The sequence below is a fragment of the Neoarius graeffei genome, chromosome 20 (assembly GCF_027579695.1).
Source record: "Neoarius graeffei isolate fNeoGra1 chromosome 20, fNeoGra1.pri, whole genome shotgun sequence".
Taxonomy (NCBI): Eukaryota; Metazoa; Chordata; class Actinopteri; order Siluriformes; family Ariidae; genus Neoarius; species Neoarius graeffei.
In genome coordinates this window covers 63366093-63384157 of record NC_083588.1, presented here as the reverse complement: position 1 = coordinate 63384157, position 18065 = coordinate 63366093, and the positions used below count along the sequence as shown (strand labels likewise).

The following is an 18065-nucleotide window of genomic DNA, read 5'->3' as shown; positions in this document are numbered from 1 at the left end:
GCTGGAGCCTGAGCCGATCTGTAGATCTGATACCTACACCGAATCGACGTTGTTGGGAGCAGATCACAAGAAGACTTTAGCCCCCAAAATGTCCGCAAAAAGAAGAAAGGTAGATGCAGAATGCAGGGCTTTCAACAAAACATGGACTGCTAAGTATTTATTTACTGAAGTCAGAGATAAAGCCGTGTGTTTAGTTTGCGGAGAGCAGATCGCTGTGTTCAAAGACTACAATTTGAGGCGGCATTACCAGACGAAGCACGCTGAGAAATACCGAAACTTGACTGATGCTGAAATAGCGCGGACATCGGAAGCTTTGCTGGCTAAGCTAGAAAAGCAGCAAGGCTTTTTTACCAAGCGTCACACATCCAGGGATGCAGCAACCAAGACCAGCTTTATGCTTTCCCACAAAATCGCTAAAAACCGTAAGCCATTCTTGGAGGGGGAATTTATGAAAGAGTGCTTGGTGGACTTGGTGCTTGATATTTGGAGTAGAAAGACAATATTGTGATGTCTTTATTGTGTTTTGGGGTGAATGTGACTGAAAAAAAAAGGTACAAACTTTCACATTTTGTTAACCATTGTTTTGGGAAATTTGATTGAATAAATGACATTTTTTGTAAGGCAACCTCGTTTTTTCCATACTCTTACCAGTCTTAGCAGCTTGTAAAAACAATGTTATTTACTGCTTTATATAAAGAAATACAATTAATATGCATAATTTAGTTCAGCCTTTTGGTCCGGCCCTCCACAAAATTTTCTGTTTCTCATGTGGCCCCATGGAAAAAATAATTGCCCACCCCTGTTTTACGCTCTCTGTTCAGCAGAGTACATGAATCAGCTAAATCCGTAAAACCATGTTGTGCTGAATATACTTCAAGTTTGAAGAACCACACTTCATAGAAACTTGTTAGAGTTCATCAGTGGTCTAAAATATTGGAGAAAAAAAAACCACTTCCTCTTGTAGCTTCCTGTCATCTAACCATCCTACAGAGAGGTGACAAATGTAACAGAGCCATATCTTTTTTTGTCACCAATCTGCATCACTACATACAGTATAACCCCAATTCCAAATAAATAAATAAGTTGTGACACTGTGTAAAACAAATAAAAACAGAATGTGAAGATTTGCAAATCATGGAAACCTTATATTTCATTGAAAATCATATAAAGAAAACATATCAAACACTGAAACAGAAATTTTTAGTGTTTTTGGAAAAATATTTGCTCATTTTGAATTTGATGTTAGCAACACGTTTCAGAAAAGTTGGGACGGGGCAACAAAAGAGTGAAAAAGTTGTGTAATGCTAAAAAAAAATAAAATAAAAACCTAATTTGTTTAATTGGCAACAGATCAGTAAGACAATTGAGAAAAAAAAGAGCATCCCAGAGAGGCGGAGTCTTTCAGAAATAAAAATGGGGCGGGGTTCACCGCTCTGTGAAAGACTGCGAGGGCAAACAGTGCAACAATTTAAGAATAATGTTCCTCAATGTAAAACTACAAAGAATTTGTGGATCACATCATCTATGGTACAGAATATCATTAAAAGATTCAGAGAATCTGGGGAAATCTCTGTATGCGAGAGACAAGGCTGAAAACTGACATTGGATGCCTGTGATCTTCAGGCCCTCAGGAGACACTGCATTAAAAGCAGACATGTGTCTGTAGTGGAAATCACTGTATGGGCTCAGGAGCACTTCAGAAAACCATCGTCTGTGAAAACAGTTCATTACTGCATCCATAAATGCAAGTAAAAACCAGATATAAACAATATCCAGAAACCCTGCCCCCTTCTCTGGGCCCGAGCTCTTTTATGATGGACTGAGGCGAAGTGGAAAACTGTCCCGAGGTCTGACGAATCAAAAGTAGAAATTATTTTAAGAAATCATGGACCCCATGTCCTCTAGTCTAAAAAGGAGAGGGACCATCCGGCTTGTTATCAGTGCACAGTTCAAAAGCCAGCATCTGTGATGGTATGAGGGGGCATTAGTGCACATGACATGGGTAGCTTGTACATCTGGGAAGGCATCATTAAGGCTGAACGATATAAACACTTTTCAGATCAATATGCTGCCATCCAGACAAAATGTTTTTCAGGGAAGGCCTTCCTTCTTTCAGCAAGATGATGCCAAATCGCTTTCTGCACATATTAAAACTGCATGTGTGTGATTCCTCAGCTAGCCAAGGGCTACCATCATGACCGCCCGGGTTCTAGTCAGAGTTAAGCGGGTTATCGACTATGCTGTAAAGATCCGAGTGAAGCCTGACAACACTGGTGTCGTTACGGATGGTGTGAAACACTTGATGAATCCTTTCTGTGAAATCATGGTGGAGGAGGCCATCAGGCTGAAGGAGAAGAAGCTGGTGAAGGAGGTTGTGGCTGTGAGTTGTGGACCTCAGCAAGTGCAGGAGACCATCCGCACAGCGCTGGCTATGGGGGCCGACCGCGGCATTCATGTGGAGGTTTCCGGAAAGGACTACGACTCTCTCGGGCCTCTCCAGGTGTCCAAGATCCTCGCCGTGTTGGCCAAGAAAGAGGACGCTTCCCTCATCATCCTCGGGAAACAGGCCATTGACGATGACTGTAATCAGACGGGTCAGATGACCGCTGCTGTCTTGTCGCCTCTGAGGTGACATTTGAAGGAGATAATTTGAAAGTGGTGCGAGAGATTGATGGAGGACTGGAGACGATTAAAATCAACATGCCTGCCGCGGTGACTGCTGACCTTCACCTCAACACACCCCGATACGCCACATTGCCTAACATCATGAAAGCCAAGAAAAAGAAGATCGGCAACGTGAAGCCAGGAGACCTGGGAGTGGATGTGAGCTCTTGGCTGGAGGTGCTGCGGGTGGATGATCCTCCACAGAGGCAGGCAGGAATGAAAGTGGAGCCAGTGGAGGACCTGATGGGCAAACTGAAGGAGGCAGGAAGGATATAAAGGCGAAAGGAACAGGTGGAGCAGGACACATGGTCATTGTGATTTTTTTTTCCTTTCATTGCCACAAACCCTGAATCAAACCCCATGGACATCCTTGCATTATCTCGACCCTCTCACTGATCCTCTGACCACCTGGCTGGAGTAGAGTCTGCTCCCTTCTGTATTCTGACTCCAGCTTTGTTTGGTCCTTTGAACCTGCCCACTGTTTTATGTAGCAGTTTCACTCCACAGTCTGGTGTAGATTAATGCCGAGAGACACTTTCTCATGTTTCAAGACAAAAGTGCTGATGTAGGAACAGTTGTTGCTTTTTATGCGGTGTTCTGTATATTTACTTACTTGGTACTCAAATTGGAAACCTTTCCCAGATTAGCACTTGTACACTACTTGATTTGAGCACGCGGTGTCTGTTTTCCGTTAACTTATCCATCCTGCTTCCAGTTGTTTGTTGTGAGAGTGTGTTTGATCGTGCACTCGTTATAAATAAAGGCCATTTTCTAATTTAAAAAAAAACAACTGCATGCGTCCGTAGCAAAAGAGTCCGGGTGCTAAACTGGCCTGTCTACAGTCCAGACCTGTCTACCATTTAAAACATTTGGTGCATTATGAAGCGCAAAATACGACAACGGAGACCCTGAACTGTTGAGTAACTGAAAATGTACAGTGGGGCAAAAAAGTATTTAGTCAGCCACCAATTGTGCAAGTTCTCCCACTTAAAAAGATGAGAGAGGCCTGTAATTTTCATCATAGGTACACTTCAACTATGAGAGACAAAATGGGGGAAAGAATCCAGGAAATCACATTGTAGGATTTTTAATGAATTAATTGGTAAATTCCTCGGTAAAATAAGTATTTGGTCACCTACAAACAAGCAAGATTTCTGGCTCTCACAGACCTGTAACTTCTTCTTTAAGAGGCTCCTCTGTCCTCCACTCGTTACCTGTATTAATGGCACCTGTTTGAACTCGTTATCAGTATAAAAGACACCTGTCCACAACCTCAAACAGTCACACTCCAAACTCCACTATGGCCAAGACCAAAGAGCTGTCAAAGGACACCAGAAACAAAATTGTAGACCTGCACCAGGCTGGGAAGACTGAATCTGCAATAGGTAAGCAGCTTGGTGTGAAGAAATCAACTGTGGGAGCAATTAGAAAATGGAAGACATACAAGACCACTGATAATCTCCCTCGATCTGGGGCTCCACGCAAGATCTCACCCCGTGGGGTCAAAATGATCACAAGAACGGTGAGCAAAATCCCAGAACCACACGGGGGGACCTAGTGAATGACCTGCAGAGAGTTGAGACCAAAGTAACAAAGGCTACCATCAGTAACACACTACGCCATCAGGGACTCAAATCCTGCAGTGCCAGACGTGTCCCCCTGCTTAAGCCAGTACATGTCCAGGCCCGTCTGAAGTTTGCTAGAGAGCATTTGGATGATCCAGAAGAGGATTGGGAGAATGTCATATGGTCAGATGAAACCAAAATAGAACTTTTTGGTAAAAACTCAACTTGTCGTGTTTGGAGGAGAAAGAATGCTGAGTTGCATCCAAAGAACACCATACCTACTGTGAAGCATGGGGGTGGAAACATCATGTTTTTCTGTAAAGGGACCAGGACGACTGATCCGTGTAAAGGAAAGAATGAATGGGGCCATGTATCGTGAGATTTTGAGTGAAAACCTCCTTCCATCAGCAAGGGCATTGAAGATGAAACGTGGCTGGGTCTTTCAGCATGACAATGATCCCAAACACACCACCCGGGCAACGAAGGAGTGGCTTCGTAAGAAGCATTTCAAGGTCCTGGAGTGGCCTAGCCAGTCTCCAGATCTCAACCCCATAGAAAATCTTTGGAGGGAATTGAAAGTCCGTGTTGCCCAGCGACAGCCCCAAAACATCACTGCTCTAGAGGAGATCTGCATGGAGGAATGGGCCAAAATACCAGCAACAGTGTGTGAAAACCTTGTGAAGACTTACAGAAAACATTTGACCTCTGTCACTGCCAACAAAGGGTATATAACAAAGTATTGAGATGAACTTTTGTTATTGACCAAATACTTATTTTCCACCATAATTTGCAAATAAATTCTTTAAAAATCAGACAGTGTGATTTTCTGGATTTTTTTTTCTCATTTTGTCTCTCATAGTTGAAGTGTACCTATGATGAAAATTACAGGCCTCTCTCATCTTTTTAAGTGGGAGAACTTGCACAATTGGTGACTGACTACATACTTTTTTGCCCCACTGTATATCAGGCAAGAATGGGACATTTCTCTTTCAAAACTACAGCAATTGGTCTCCTCAGTTCCCAAACGTTTACAGAGTGTTGTTAAAAGTAGAGGTGATGCATCACAGTGGTAAAAACACCCCTGTCCCAACTTTTTTGAACCATGTTGCTGACATTAAATTAAAAATGAACATATATTTTTCAAAAAACAATAAAAATTCTCAGTTTCAACATTTGATATATTGTGTTTGTATTATTTTAAATGAAATATAGGGTTTTCATGATTTGCAAATGATCACATTCTGTTTTTATTTACAGTTGACACAGCGTCCCAACTTTTTTGGAATTGGGGGAGGAAATCAGAGCACCTGGAGGAAACCCACACAGGCACAGGGAGAACATGCAAAACTGACTGAAAACTGCATCACTGTGTGCTTTTTTTACTTATGCATATGAGTGAATTGCGCCCAAAGTCTTTTGTCCCTCAGGCCATTAGACTGTTCAACTCCTCCCGGCTCAGCAAAAATAAGACTCTGACTCTGCTGTACTCAGGACTAGTTACGCTGCTCATTTCATGTCCATTGCACTTTTCTGCTGCTTACAGATACCCCTTTTCCACCAAATCAGTTCCAGGGCTGGTTCGGGGCCAGTGCTGGTGCTGGTTCACAACTCGTTCAACTTGCGAGCCAGCTGAGAACCAGTTTGCTTTTCCATAGCTCGCAGTGCTAAGGGAAGCCACGTCAGTTACGTTGCTACGTTTGCATAAACCTTGGCGTGAATATCGAAGCAAAAACAACACGGAAGCAGCAGCAGCAGCAACAACAACAGTAATAATAATAATGGCTGACTTCGCGTTTGTACAGCTGCTGCTTCTTGTTGCTTAAAAATGGCGATCTTTCGCGGTCTTGTTATTGTTGTTGGTCTTAACAACTCTGCCCCCCGCTGACATAAGCGGTTCTTTCCTCTGGCCCAGCAGAGAGTTGGTGCTAGCCTGGAACCGTTTTTTCTGGCCCCAGAGCCAGTTCTTTGTCAGTGGAAACAGAAAACCCGGTTCCAAACTAAGCACTGGCCCCGAACCAGCCCTGGAACTGCTTTGATGGAAAAGGGGCATCCGTGTCTGCGTGGGTTTCCTCCAGGTGCTCCGGTTTCCCCCACAATCCAAAGACATGCGGTTAGGTTAATGTGGGACGGCCTTGGGCTGAGGTACCGAACTCCTAACTGCCCCCCAGGCGCTGTTAGCATGGCTGCCCACTGCTCTGGGTATGTGTGTGTGTGTGTGTGCGCGCGCTCATTGCTCACGTGCAGGGCCGTGCAAAGACCTTTGGAGGGGCAGGGGCTCAACATTCAAAAAAGGGCACTTGGAACAAATTTTTCACACAAGTTAACTTTATTCAAAACTAAATTTCAATTGCAACTGAACATTCTGTGTGTCTTGATAGAATATGTTGTGGACGTCGTCATTCAGCCTTAAGTTTTCGAAGCTGCTAGAATATGTTATTAATGCTGTCGTTCAAACTAAAGTTTCCGAATCTGCCACGTTAATGAAATGGATGGAGCAAACGGTTTAAATATAGCCTAGGCGGCTTCATTAAATGATAAACAACCCTACGCATTTACTGTTGTGTTCTAAGCTGCACAATATTGCATGTTCAGATAAGAAATGAAAGGAGACTTTCAGTGTGACCTCACCATGCCGTTCCTCGCACTGTCTCCCACTGCCAACCGCCTGCATGCGCTTTCTGCACGGAGGCTCACTGAATGCATGACGTCACGGATTGATGCCCACATTTACATAGAAAAACGTTATTTTATAAATCTATAATTTCATATATTATTGTCAAATTGTAGAGAATATTGATGTTGGAGCTAACTTATCTTTTACAAATATTAAAAAAAAAACAGTCCCTATGAAAAGGGCACTTTGGACAGTAAACAGAAAAGGGGCAGGGGCTAGAGCACCTGTAGCACCGGTTCACTGCACGTGGGTGCTCACGTGTGTGTGTACACGCGCGCATGTGTTCACTGCTTCAGATGGGTTAAATGCAGAGAGGAAATTTCACAAGTGTGTGATGAATAAAGTTGTGCTTGGCTTTTGCTTTAATTAAATGATACAGTCATAGAGAATTGATACCTGAATAGTTCTCATCTCATTATCTGTAGCCGCTTTATCCTTCTACAGGGTCGCAGGCAAGCTGGATCCTATCCCAGCTGACTACGGGCGAAAGGCGGGGTACACCCTGGACAAGTCACCAGGTCATCACAGGGCTGACACATAGACACAGACAACCATTCACACTCACATTCACACCTACGCTCAATTTAGAGTCACCAGTTAACCTAACCTGCATGTCTTTGGACTGTGGGGGAAACCGGAGCACCCAGAGGAAACCCACGCGGACACGGGGAGAACATGCAAACTCCGCACAGAAAGGCCCTCGCCGGCCACGGGGCTCGAACCCGGACCTTCTTGCTGTGAGGCGACAGTAACCACTACACCACCGTGCCGCCACCTGAATAGTTGAAGTAATAATTAATATACAGCATGGGCGTCGCCACCATTGAATATGAAGGGGGCGTGTCCCTCTCACATTTCATAATTCTTCGTTTGGACCCCCCCACATTTAACATAAAATATGAGTTCACCTAGCGCCGTTTCTATTGCTTCGTGAAAGAATCCATTCCACTTGATTGATAAGAGACACAGAGCACTGAAAATCCACTCCGGGTTTTCCGGGCGTTACCGACAACAGCTCACCGCGCGCGAGGGAAATGAATCTCAGCGCGAGCACAGAAATGTTGGTGCAGCTGCTGGAAAGTGGAGGAGGTGACGTCATCCCCATTGCAACCTCACAATGTCTAGCTTTTGCTAAAACCTTATTCTTTTGTTATCTGCCCTCAAAATTAACCCTAGGCCACGTTAAATTAATATTCAACTAAACAGTGAAATAAGCTTAGCCTAATGGGGTATTCTTGGTTGATGGATTGTTTGCAGTATTTGCTCCTCCCCAGACACAATGGACATAAGGACATTCTTTACAAAGAAGCGAAAAGTCAGTCGAAATTTACCCACAGGACAGGGTTTTTTTTTGTCCCAATGGAAATGTTAGTACAGTTAGCTGGCTAGTCAATGTTAGGTGATGTATCAGCTAGCTTAATGTTAGCTATCATTTAATTCAAACCCAGTAGGCCTGCCTTACTGTAATGCCAAGAATGAGGTCAAGTCTGCTCTGATGATATTTATTGATTCCCTGTTGTGATCTGAAGAACTTGTTTTGTCTGGTCTTTGGCAGTTTTCTGGAAAGTAAGATGGGAAATCAGTGTATGGGGAAGGAATAGTAGAAAGGAAAGTAATGGAGAGAGATGGATGTTATTCCAGGTGGATTGTGAAGGAAAGGGGGATAAAAGTTATGAAGTGGTAGAAATTGTGGTGGCACCAATGTAAGGAGTTATATCTATAAATCTATTTGTTATACTAATCTATAAAAGTTACTGTAGTACCACCATTGCATGTAGGTTGACAAAACTGCACTTGTTCATTGTGTGAAGTTCTCTTTTATGTGTCATTGCTTGACACAGTGTGATTGTGTGTTATGAAGACTGCATGATGCCATGCCATTTTTGTTATGAGTATCACTAAATCAGAAAAAAGTAAAATGCACCCACTAAAATCACTGTTGGTGGTGAACAAAATTGCACCTGTTCATTGTGTGAAGTTTTTTTTTTTTTTGTGTCACCGTTGTGTGATTTTGTGTTATGAAGTTCGCATGATGCCATGTCATGCCAGTTCACTGTGTGAAATTATGAATATTCTTATTTTTTAAACATACAGTTGAGGGTCACTATTGCTTGGCACAGTGGCATGTTGTGTTACATCTAAAACTAAATAAAAAAGTAAACACAAAAAAAGTAAGTAAAATGCACCCATAAAGTCATTGTTGGTGATAAATTGTGTCACATTCATTTCACCCCTCCTAAAACTGCCACCTTATTGTGGTGGAGGGGTTTGTGTGCTTGAATGATCCTAGGAGCTATGTTGTCGGGGGCATTATGCCCCTGTTAGGGTTTCCCAAGGCAGACAGGTCCTAGGTGACAGGCCAGACCAAGAGCAGTTCACCAAAAAACCCCTATGGAGAAAAAATCCAGGACCGTGACGTCGCCCGGTAGGACGCAGCCGGGGCCCCACCCTGGAGCCAGGCCCGGGGTTGGGGCTCGTATGCGAGCGCTTGGTGGCCGGGCCTTTGCCCATGGGGCCCGGCCGGGCTCAGCCCAAAGAGGTGACGTGGGCCCGACCTCCTGTGGGTTCACCACCCACAGAGGTAGCAGTAGGGGTTTGGTGCAGTGTGGATTGGGTGGCAGTCGAAGGCAGGGGCCTCGACGACCTGATCCCCGGACACAGCGGCTGGCTGTTGGGACATGGAATGTCACTTCGCTGGGGGGGAAGGAGCCTGAGCTTGTGCGGGAGGTTGAGAGGTACCGGCTAGAGATAGTCGGGCTCACCTCCACGCACAGCTTGGGCTCTGGAACCCAGCTCCTCGAGAGGGGCTGGACTTTCCACTTCTCTGGAGTCGCCCGTGGTGAGCGGCGGCGGGCTGGTGTGGGCTTCCTTATAGCTCCCCAGCTCAGCCGCCATGTGTTGGAGTTTACCCCAGTGAACGAGAGGGTCGCCTCTCTGCGCCTTCGGATTGGGGAGAGAGCTCTTGCTGTTGTTTGTGCCTACGGGCCAAATAGCAGTATAGAGTATCCGGCCTTCTTGGAGTCCCTGGGAGAGGTACTGAGGGGTGCTCAGACTGGGGACTCCATTGTGCTACTGGGGGACTTCAATGCTCACGTGGGCGATGACAGTGACACCTGAAGGGGCGTGGTTGGGAGGAACGGCCTCCCCGATCTGAACCCGAGTGGTGTTTTGTTATTGGACTTCTGTGCTAGTCACAGTTTGTCCATAACGAACACCATGTTCGAGCATAGGGGTGTCCATAAGTGCACGTGGCACCAGGACACCTTAGGTCGGAGGTCAATGATCGACTTTGTAGTCATGTCATCTGATCTCCGACCCTATGTCTTGGACACTCGGGTGAAGAGAGGGGCTGAGTTGTCAACTGATCACCACCTGGTGGTGAGTTGGATCCGCTGGCGGAGGAGGAAGCTGGACAGACCTGGCAGGCCCAAACGTATGGTGAGGGTCTGCTGGGAACGTCTGGCCGAGCACTCTGTTGGGGAGGTCTTTAACTCCCACCTCCGGGAGAGCTTTTCCCAGCTTCCGAGGGAGGCGGGGGACATTGAGTCTGAGTGGACCATGTTCTCTACCTCCATTGTGGACGCAGCTGTTCGGAGCTGTGGCCGCAAGGTCTCCGGTGCCTGTCGTGGCGGCAATCCCCGAACCCGGTGGTGGACACCGGAAGTAAGGGATGCCGTCAAGCTGAAGAAAGAGTCCTATCGGGCCATGTTGACCTCCGGGACTCCTGAGGCAGCCGACGGGTATCGGCAGGCCAGGCGTGCTGCAGCTCGGGCAGTTGCGGAGGCAAAAACTCGGAACTGGGAGGAGTTCGGGGAGGCCAAGGAGAAGGACTATCGGTCGGCCTCGAAGAAATTCTGGCAAACCGTCCGGCGCCTCAGGAGGGGGAAGCAGTACTCTGCCAACACTGTTTACAGTGCGGGTGGGGAGCTGTTGACCTCGACTGGGGACATTGTCGGGCGGTGGAAGGAATACTTTGAGGATCTCCTCAATCCCACCGTCATGTCTTCCACTGAGGAGACTGAGGCTGATGACTCAGAGGTGGACTCGTCCATTACCCAAGCCGAAGTCACTGAGGTGGTTTGCAAGCTCCTCGGTGGCAAGACACCGGGGGTGGATGAGATCCGCCCTGAGTATCTCAAGTCTCTGGATGTTGTGGGGCTGTCTTGGTTGACACGCCTCTGCAACATCGCGTGGCGGTCGGGGACAGTGCCTCTGGAGTGGCAGACTGGGGTGGTGGTCCCTCTTTTTAAGAAAGGGGACCGGAGAGTGTGCTCCAATTATAGGGGAATCACACTTCTCAGCCTCCCAGGGAAAGTTTACTCCAGGGTACTGGAGAGGAGAATTCGACCAATAGTCGAACCTCGGATCCAGGAGGAACAATGCGGTTTTCGTCCTGGTCGCGGAACACTGGACCAGCTCTATACCCTTCATAGGGTGCTCGAGGGTTCATGGGAGTTTGCCCAACCAGTCCACATGTGCTTTGTGGATCTGGAGAAGGCATTCGACCGTGTCCCCCATGGTATTCTGTGGGGGGTGCTTCGGGAGTATGGGGTTCGGGGCTCTTTGCTAAGGGCTGTCCGGTCCCTGTACGAACGGAGCAGGAGTCTGGTTCGCATTGCCGGCAGTAAGTCAGACCTGTTCCCAGTGCATGTTGGACTCCGTCAGGGCTGCCCTTTGTCACCGGTTCTGTTCATAATTTTTATGGACAGAATTTCTAGGCACAGCCAGGGGCCGGAAGGAATCCTGTTTGGGAACCACAGGATTTCATCTCTGCTTTTTGCAGATGATGTTGTCCTGTTGGCTTCTTCAAACCAGGACATTCAGCATGCACTGGGGCGGTTTGCAGTCGAGTGTGAAGCGGCTGGGATGAGAATCAGCACCTCCAAGTCCGAGGCCATGGTTCTCGACCGGAAAAGGGTGGCTTGCCCTCTCCAGGTTGGTGGAGAAGTCCTGCCTCAAGTGGAGGAGTTTAAGTATCTCGGGATCTTGTTCACGAGTGAGGGAAGGATGGAGCGTGAGATCGACAGGCGGATCGGTGCAGCCTCCGCAGTGATGCAGTCGCTTTACCGGTCCGTCATGGTGAAGAAGGAGCTGAGCCAAAAGGCGAAGCTCTCAATTTACCGGTCGATCTACGTTCCGACTCTCACCTATGGTCATGAGCTTTGGGTAATGACAGAAAGAACAAGATCGCGGATACAAGCGGCTGAAATGAGTTTCCTTCGCAGGGTGGCTGGGCGCTCCCTTAGAGATAGGGTGAGAAGCACAGTCACTCGGGAGGAGCTCGGAGTAGAGCCGGTGCTCCTCCACATCGAGAGGAACCAGCTGAGGTGGCTCGGGCATCTTTTTCGGATGCCTCCTGGACGCCTCCCTGGGGAGGTGTTCCAGGCATGTCCCCCCGGGAGGAGGCCCCGGGGAAGACCCAGGACACGCTGGAGGGACTATATCTCTCGGCTGGCCTGGGAACGCCTCGGTGTTCTTCCCGAGGAGTCTGGGGAAAGGGAAGTTTGGGCTTCCATGCTTAGACTGCTGCCTCCGCGACCCGGTCCTGGATAAGCAGAAGAAGACGAGACGAGACATTCATTTCATTATCTTAGGCACAGCAGTGGGTTTAAAAACAGGCTGATGAATATATGGACGAGTTGAATGAGGACTTATTGTTGAGTCTCTAAAATAGTCATTGAATTAAGTGACTTTTGTAGGTAAAATTAGATGTTTAACAACCTGTTAAAAATACACCAGAATGCAGGAAATGGCATCTAATTAATTAATTAATTTTCTGGGGGACGACCCCCCCGCCAGTGTGTCCCCCCCCACCAGTGTGTCCCCCCCACATTAAAAATGCTTCTGACGCCCCTGATATACAGTGTTCTATGTGTGTCAGAAATGGCGAGGTGAGGCGAGGACCCAAGAGCAGACTCAAAACAGGCAGTGTACAGAAAAGAACTTCTTTAATGAAGTTGAGGGCAGAGGTACAATAGGGCTCAGGCATGGGTCCAGATCCCGGGGGGGGGGACATGCCCCCCCCAATTTCTGAAGAACATGAATTGTCCCCCTCCAAATAAAAAAAATCCCCTAAATTATTCAAAATTGTACAAACAAATGTATTTTCAGACTTCATATTCTAGATAGAAATTGTGGAACAAATAATGTTTGACAAATACATTTCTGACTCTGCATTCCATCTCTGCATAGAATGAGTGGCATATGGGCAAAAAAAAAATCACTTGTGTCCTCCCTAATCCTGACATCAGATCTGCACCCCTGGGCTCAGGAAAAAACCAGCGGTCAAAGAACAGGCCAAGAGGTCAAAACACAGAAGAGCAGGTAGGCACGGTCAGGGACAAAACAGGACAGAAAAAGCTTCACAAAAACTGAAGAAAACAGGGACAAGGGAAACCCAGGCAGAGGAAACAAAAACACAATCCAGAAGAACAGGCGGGAAAACAGGGCAAAAACTGGACAGAAAACTAGACAAAAAACCCATGGAACGATACAGGCAGGGGGAATCGAGAACTCCCAATACCAAAGGGCTGTAGCGAGGCGAGGAAAGTCTGCAAGAGAAAGTCTGGTAACTGGAGTAGCTCTAAACAGCTCTTAAGAAGGCCCTGGCTGATGGGAGAGGAGTGGTAGCAGGTGTGGGAGTGCCTTCAAGGAAAATGGCCTACAGCAGGGCAGGACTGAATTCCTGTCCCGGATCAGGCCTGGAGCCGGCATGGAAGTCCCACAAACTCAGGCATGGATGGACTGGACCGGACTGTGTCAGTGTGTATATATATATATATATATATATATATATATATATATATATATATATATATATCAGGGGTGATTTCTCAGAGACAACAAGGGAAGCCGAGCTTCCCCTAAAATTCTCTCCCCAAACTGCGGCATCTACGATGAATTCTCATTAAAACAATAACTTGCATAACATAATATATGCCCAAGATTGTATTTACGTTCATAACGATCCTGTAACTTATTTGAGTGATGTCTGACGAACTTGCAGTTCACTATGAGAATCACCTTTGCTGCCAGGCTGTAACCAGCGTTGCCAGATACTGCTGACGTTTTCCAGCCAAAATATGTTCAAAACCCACCAAAATCCACTTAAAACCGCCCAATCTGGCAACACTGGCTGTAACCTTTCTTATTTCAATGGGCTCTATGGCTGGCAGCCGGGTATCCGTTGCAGTCTATGAGAGGGCTCTGAACAGCCAATTTCGGCTAGTTGTTATTGGTTAAAATCGACAAAATCATCACTTCCAGGGAAGCCGGGCTTCTCTGGGACTAAACGAGACAGTGGGAGGGGCAAGAAGCCGGGCTGATGAAGGATTATTGGAGGTAGTGTTTGAAAGACATGAGGAGGGCGGGCTCTGTACTTTGGCGTCGGCGAGGAACACGGAAGTATGATCAGTCAGTCCCTAGCGGATGTCAAGAAAGTGTAGTCGGGTGCCAAAGTGCTGTCCGAATTTCTTTTCATATAAACGTTTCTTCTCATTGATGTCTCTTTACATTACTCTGTAAATAAATGTAAATATTACTCGTTGTGCTCCATTAACTTTCATCCATTCTATCAGTTTGATCATTCGTGAATTCACTCGTTTATTTCATTTGTAGTTCAATCTGGTTGTAGGCTAGCTTGAGCCTTATTGGGATCTGCAGTGCTAGCTGCTAACAGAAATTGGTGAAGTCTCTGGAAAGCACAACCAGCTAGTATGACAGGGTCACAGACCATTTTCTGGAAAAGGAGCGGAGGGCAGAATTTGTGTATAAATAGTGTGCATCATATAATGTTCATGAATGTGAAGTGTGTATATTGTTCAGTAATGTTAAGAGAATGGTGGGCTCTGTGTTATAGGTTATACCTGGGTATGATATTCAAGGTTCTGTGTGTTGCATAGCCTACCTGGTTATGAATTTCCAGACTGTGTTGCAGAAGATGTTCAAGGATGTGTTGCACAGCTGGGTGTTGTGTTAAAGACTCTGTGTTGCATATCAGGGTATGATGTTCAAGGCTCTTCGTTGAATAGCCAGTGATTTTTGGATGTTTGATATTTTTGATTAAGGATATGAGGCACTAGCCTGGCAAGCCAGACTATAACATGAAATGTACAAGCAAAAATACTTTCTGCCACTAGGTAGGGTTGTCTAGTTCACTATGCTAATGGGGCACACCTTTCTATGCTTTGATATCCGGCCTACAGGTTTTACGATGAATGCGTAAAATGGGCTTCCCCTGTTTTAAAAACCAGCAGCCGCCACTGATATATATATATATATATATATATATATATATATATATATATATATACTGTATATATAAGGAAGCTAGATAATCAATTTATATTGACTACCGTGTTGGTAGTGGAAAAGCGGCATTAGTGCGTCCTTGTTTGTATTTTTGTTTTCATCTCATCTCGTTATCTCTAGCCGCTTTATCCTTCTACAGGGTCGCAGGCAAGCTGGAGCCTATCCCAGCTGACTACGGGCGAAAGGCGGGGTACACCCTGGACAAGTCGCCAGGTCATCACAGGGCTGACACATAGACACAGACAACCATTCACACTCACATTCACACCTACGCTCAATTTAGAGTCACCAGTTAACCTAACCTGCATGTCTTTGGACTGTGGGGGAAACCGGAGCACCCGGAGGAAACCCACGCGGACAACATGCAAACTCCACACAGAAAGGCCCTCGCCGGCCACGGGGCTCGAACCCAGGACCTTCTTGCTGTGAGGCGACAGTGCTAACCACTACACCACCGTGCCGCCCGTATTTTTGTTTTTGTTTTGGATATTATATTATTATTACCTATATTATTTATGGTTTATTTTCTAATTTAGTGGCTTTTTATGTGTTCTTGTTGCAAATGCTGTTTTGCTTTTCTTATTTTCTGTCTATTTATTCATTGTTTACATGTTCGAAATAAACTATTATCAATCAATCAATCAATCAATCAATCAACTTGATACTATGTATGGTACTATGCCTGCTTTAATTTATAGTACTATTCAACGTCTCCCAGCAGAGGATTGGTTCCCTTTTGAGTCTGCTTCATCTCAGGGTTTCTTTCTCATGTCCTCTCAGGCAGTTTCTCCTTGCTGCTGATGCCTCTGGTTTCCTCAATAAGCATCTGCAGTACATTTTATTTTGTATGTTTACTTTCTTGTGTCTTGCTAAGCGTTAACCTTATGTGCTGATGTCATTCACACTCTGTACGAGATGGAAAAAAGATAAAAGAAGAACATACAGCATGCTCACACACATTTCCATATACTCCAGGTTTATAATCTAAAGCTGCGTTGTGACGATAAGCACTTTAGCACTAAAATGAAGTTGAATTGAACTTATATACAGCTTTGAGGAAAAAATAAATAAATAAGAGACTACTTTTATTGGTGGTCACTATTAAAAGTGGTCTCGCTAATATTTTTTTCTCCTCATAGCTGTATGTTGCTGTATTTTAGCCATCAAGGGTTCTGGAAGCGTTCCGACATTTTTGCATTTTATATTTCCATGCTTCTGTAACTTCACACTGCTCCAACACAGAATCTAAAGCCCTGCTATCGTTAAAACAATCAACCACATACATTAGCCACAGGGATATTTATAGTAATACCACTTCTGTGGGCAGGTTCATGTTTATCTTGTGTACAGCATAAAGTGTGAAGATGAGTGATGTTACCTTCTCATATTGGTGACAAAGAAAAAAAGCACTGACAGTTACATCATGGGGTAAATTTATGTTTACTGCTAGGCAGATCAGATGTTCGCTGTGAAAACTGTCCATAAAGACATTCATCTAAAGCCCTGTCCACATGGCAATGGATTCAGGTGAATCTGATAAAACTGTTTATCGTTTCGGCCTGGCGTCCACACGGCACCGGCGTTTTGGTTGCCCCACAACGATATTTTTTGAGAACGGGTTCCAGAGTGGAAAAATCTGGCAACGGCGCCGTTGCGAAGTCGTCTGGATGAGTAGAACGGATTTGTTTACGATGACGTCACAACCACATGACTAGAACAAGCAGCACTCTCGCTGTTTTGTATGAACCACTGCATTGCATTCACTTTTGTATACAGCTTTTCTTTTAAATAAACAAGTAACTGAACCATTTCTTGAATTTCTTTTTTTTTATTGGATAAGACTGCTTTTCAAAATGTTCACACACAATATAAAAAGTTATATAAATTATAGAAAAATGCTTTTCAAAATGTTCACACACAATAAGAAAATTAAGTTATATAAAACTATGCACACTAATAAAACTAATTTGTACACACAGAAGGCACGATTTCCTCGTGGAGTCGCAGCCATCTTCTTCTTGTTGTTGTGTGTTTGTTCCTGAGAGTGCTTCACACCAGGTAGAAGAAGGGGTTTATGCGCATGCGTCTACTTCTTCTATTGTTCTGGTGTCTCCGATGGGACCGTCTTACAGCGCCCCTAGAGGTGTGGCATGTGTATTGGATAGTTTTCAGCAAGCGTTGCGTTGCCATATGGACCTGATATTTTACTGATCCGTTGCCCATGTGGACGCAATTTTTTTTTTTTATAAAATCTCGTTGCCGTTGTCGTGTGGATGTAGCCTAAGTTTCCAAACCTGCCATTGCTTAACTCTTGAATATTTTCTATTGTGAATAGTGTCATTAAAAAGCTTATAATCTCTGCTTTCCACAGAAATGTATCTGATTAAGATCTGTTCAATACTTTGGGAGTAACAGCAGGTTGAAGTCGGTACAACAGAATAAAAACTCTGCTCGCAGGACATCGGGAAACTGCCGGTGCTTTTTGAGTCCTGGAAAAGCGTTCAGGCTCTCTCTCGCTCTCCTGATCGGTTTCCACTGGATTACTCATCAATATCAATCAGAGCAGCCCTGTGATGACCTGGCGACTTGTCCAGGGTGTACCCCGCTTTTCGCCTGTAGTCAGCTGGGATAGGCTCCAGCTTGCCTGCGACCCTGTAGAACAGGATAAAGCAGCTTTAGATAATGAGATGAGATGAGATATGGGGAAGAGAGGAAGGGGGGAGGGGGGAAAGGTGGGGAGAAGGGGGGGCGGCGACGGCAAGAGAGATATTGCACTTTATATTGCACATTGTCCGGTATTGCTTATTGTTAGGCTAGGCTACTGCTCCTTCCCGTCCTCTGTCCTCCTGTTC

General features: G+C 45.6%; 1 pseudogene; it reads left to right on the top strand.

Moving 5' to 3' along the window:
- The first annotated feature begins 2169 nt into the window (after positions 1-2169).
- LOC132869346 (electron transfer flavoprotein subunit beta-like) lies at positions 2170-2940 on the top strand (annotated as a pseudogene).
- The last annotated feature ends 15125 nt before the right edge of the window (positions 2941-18065 follow it).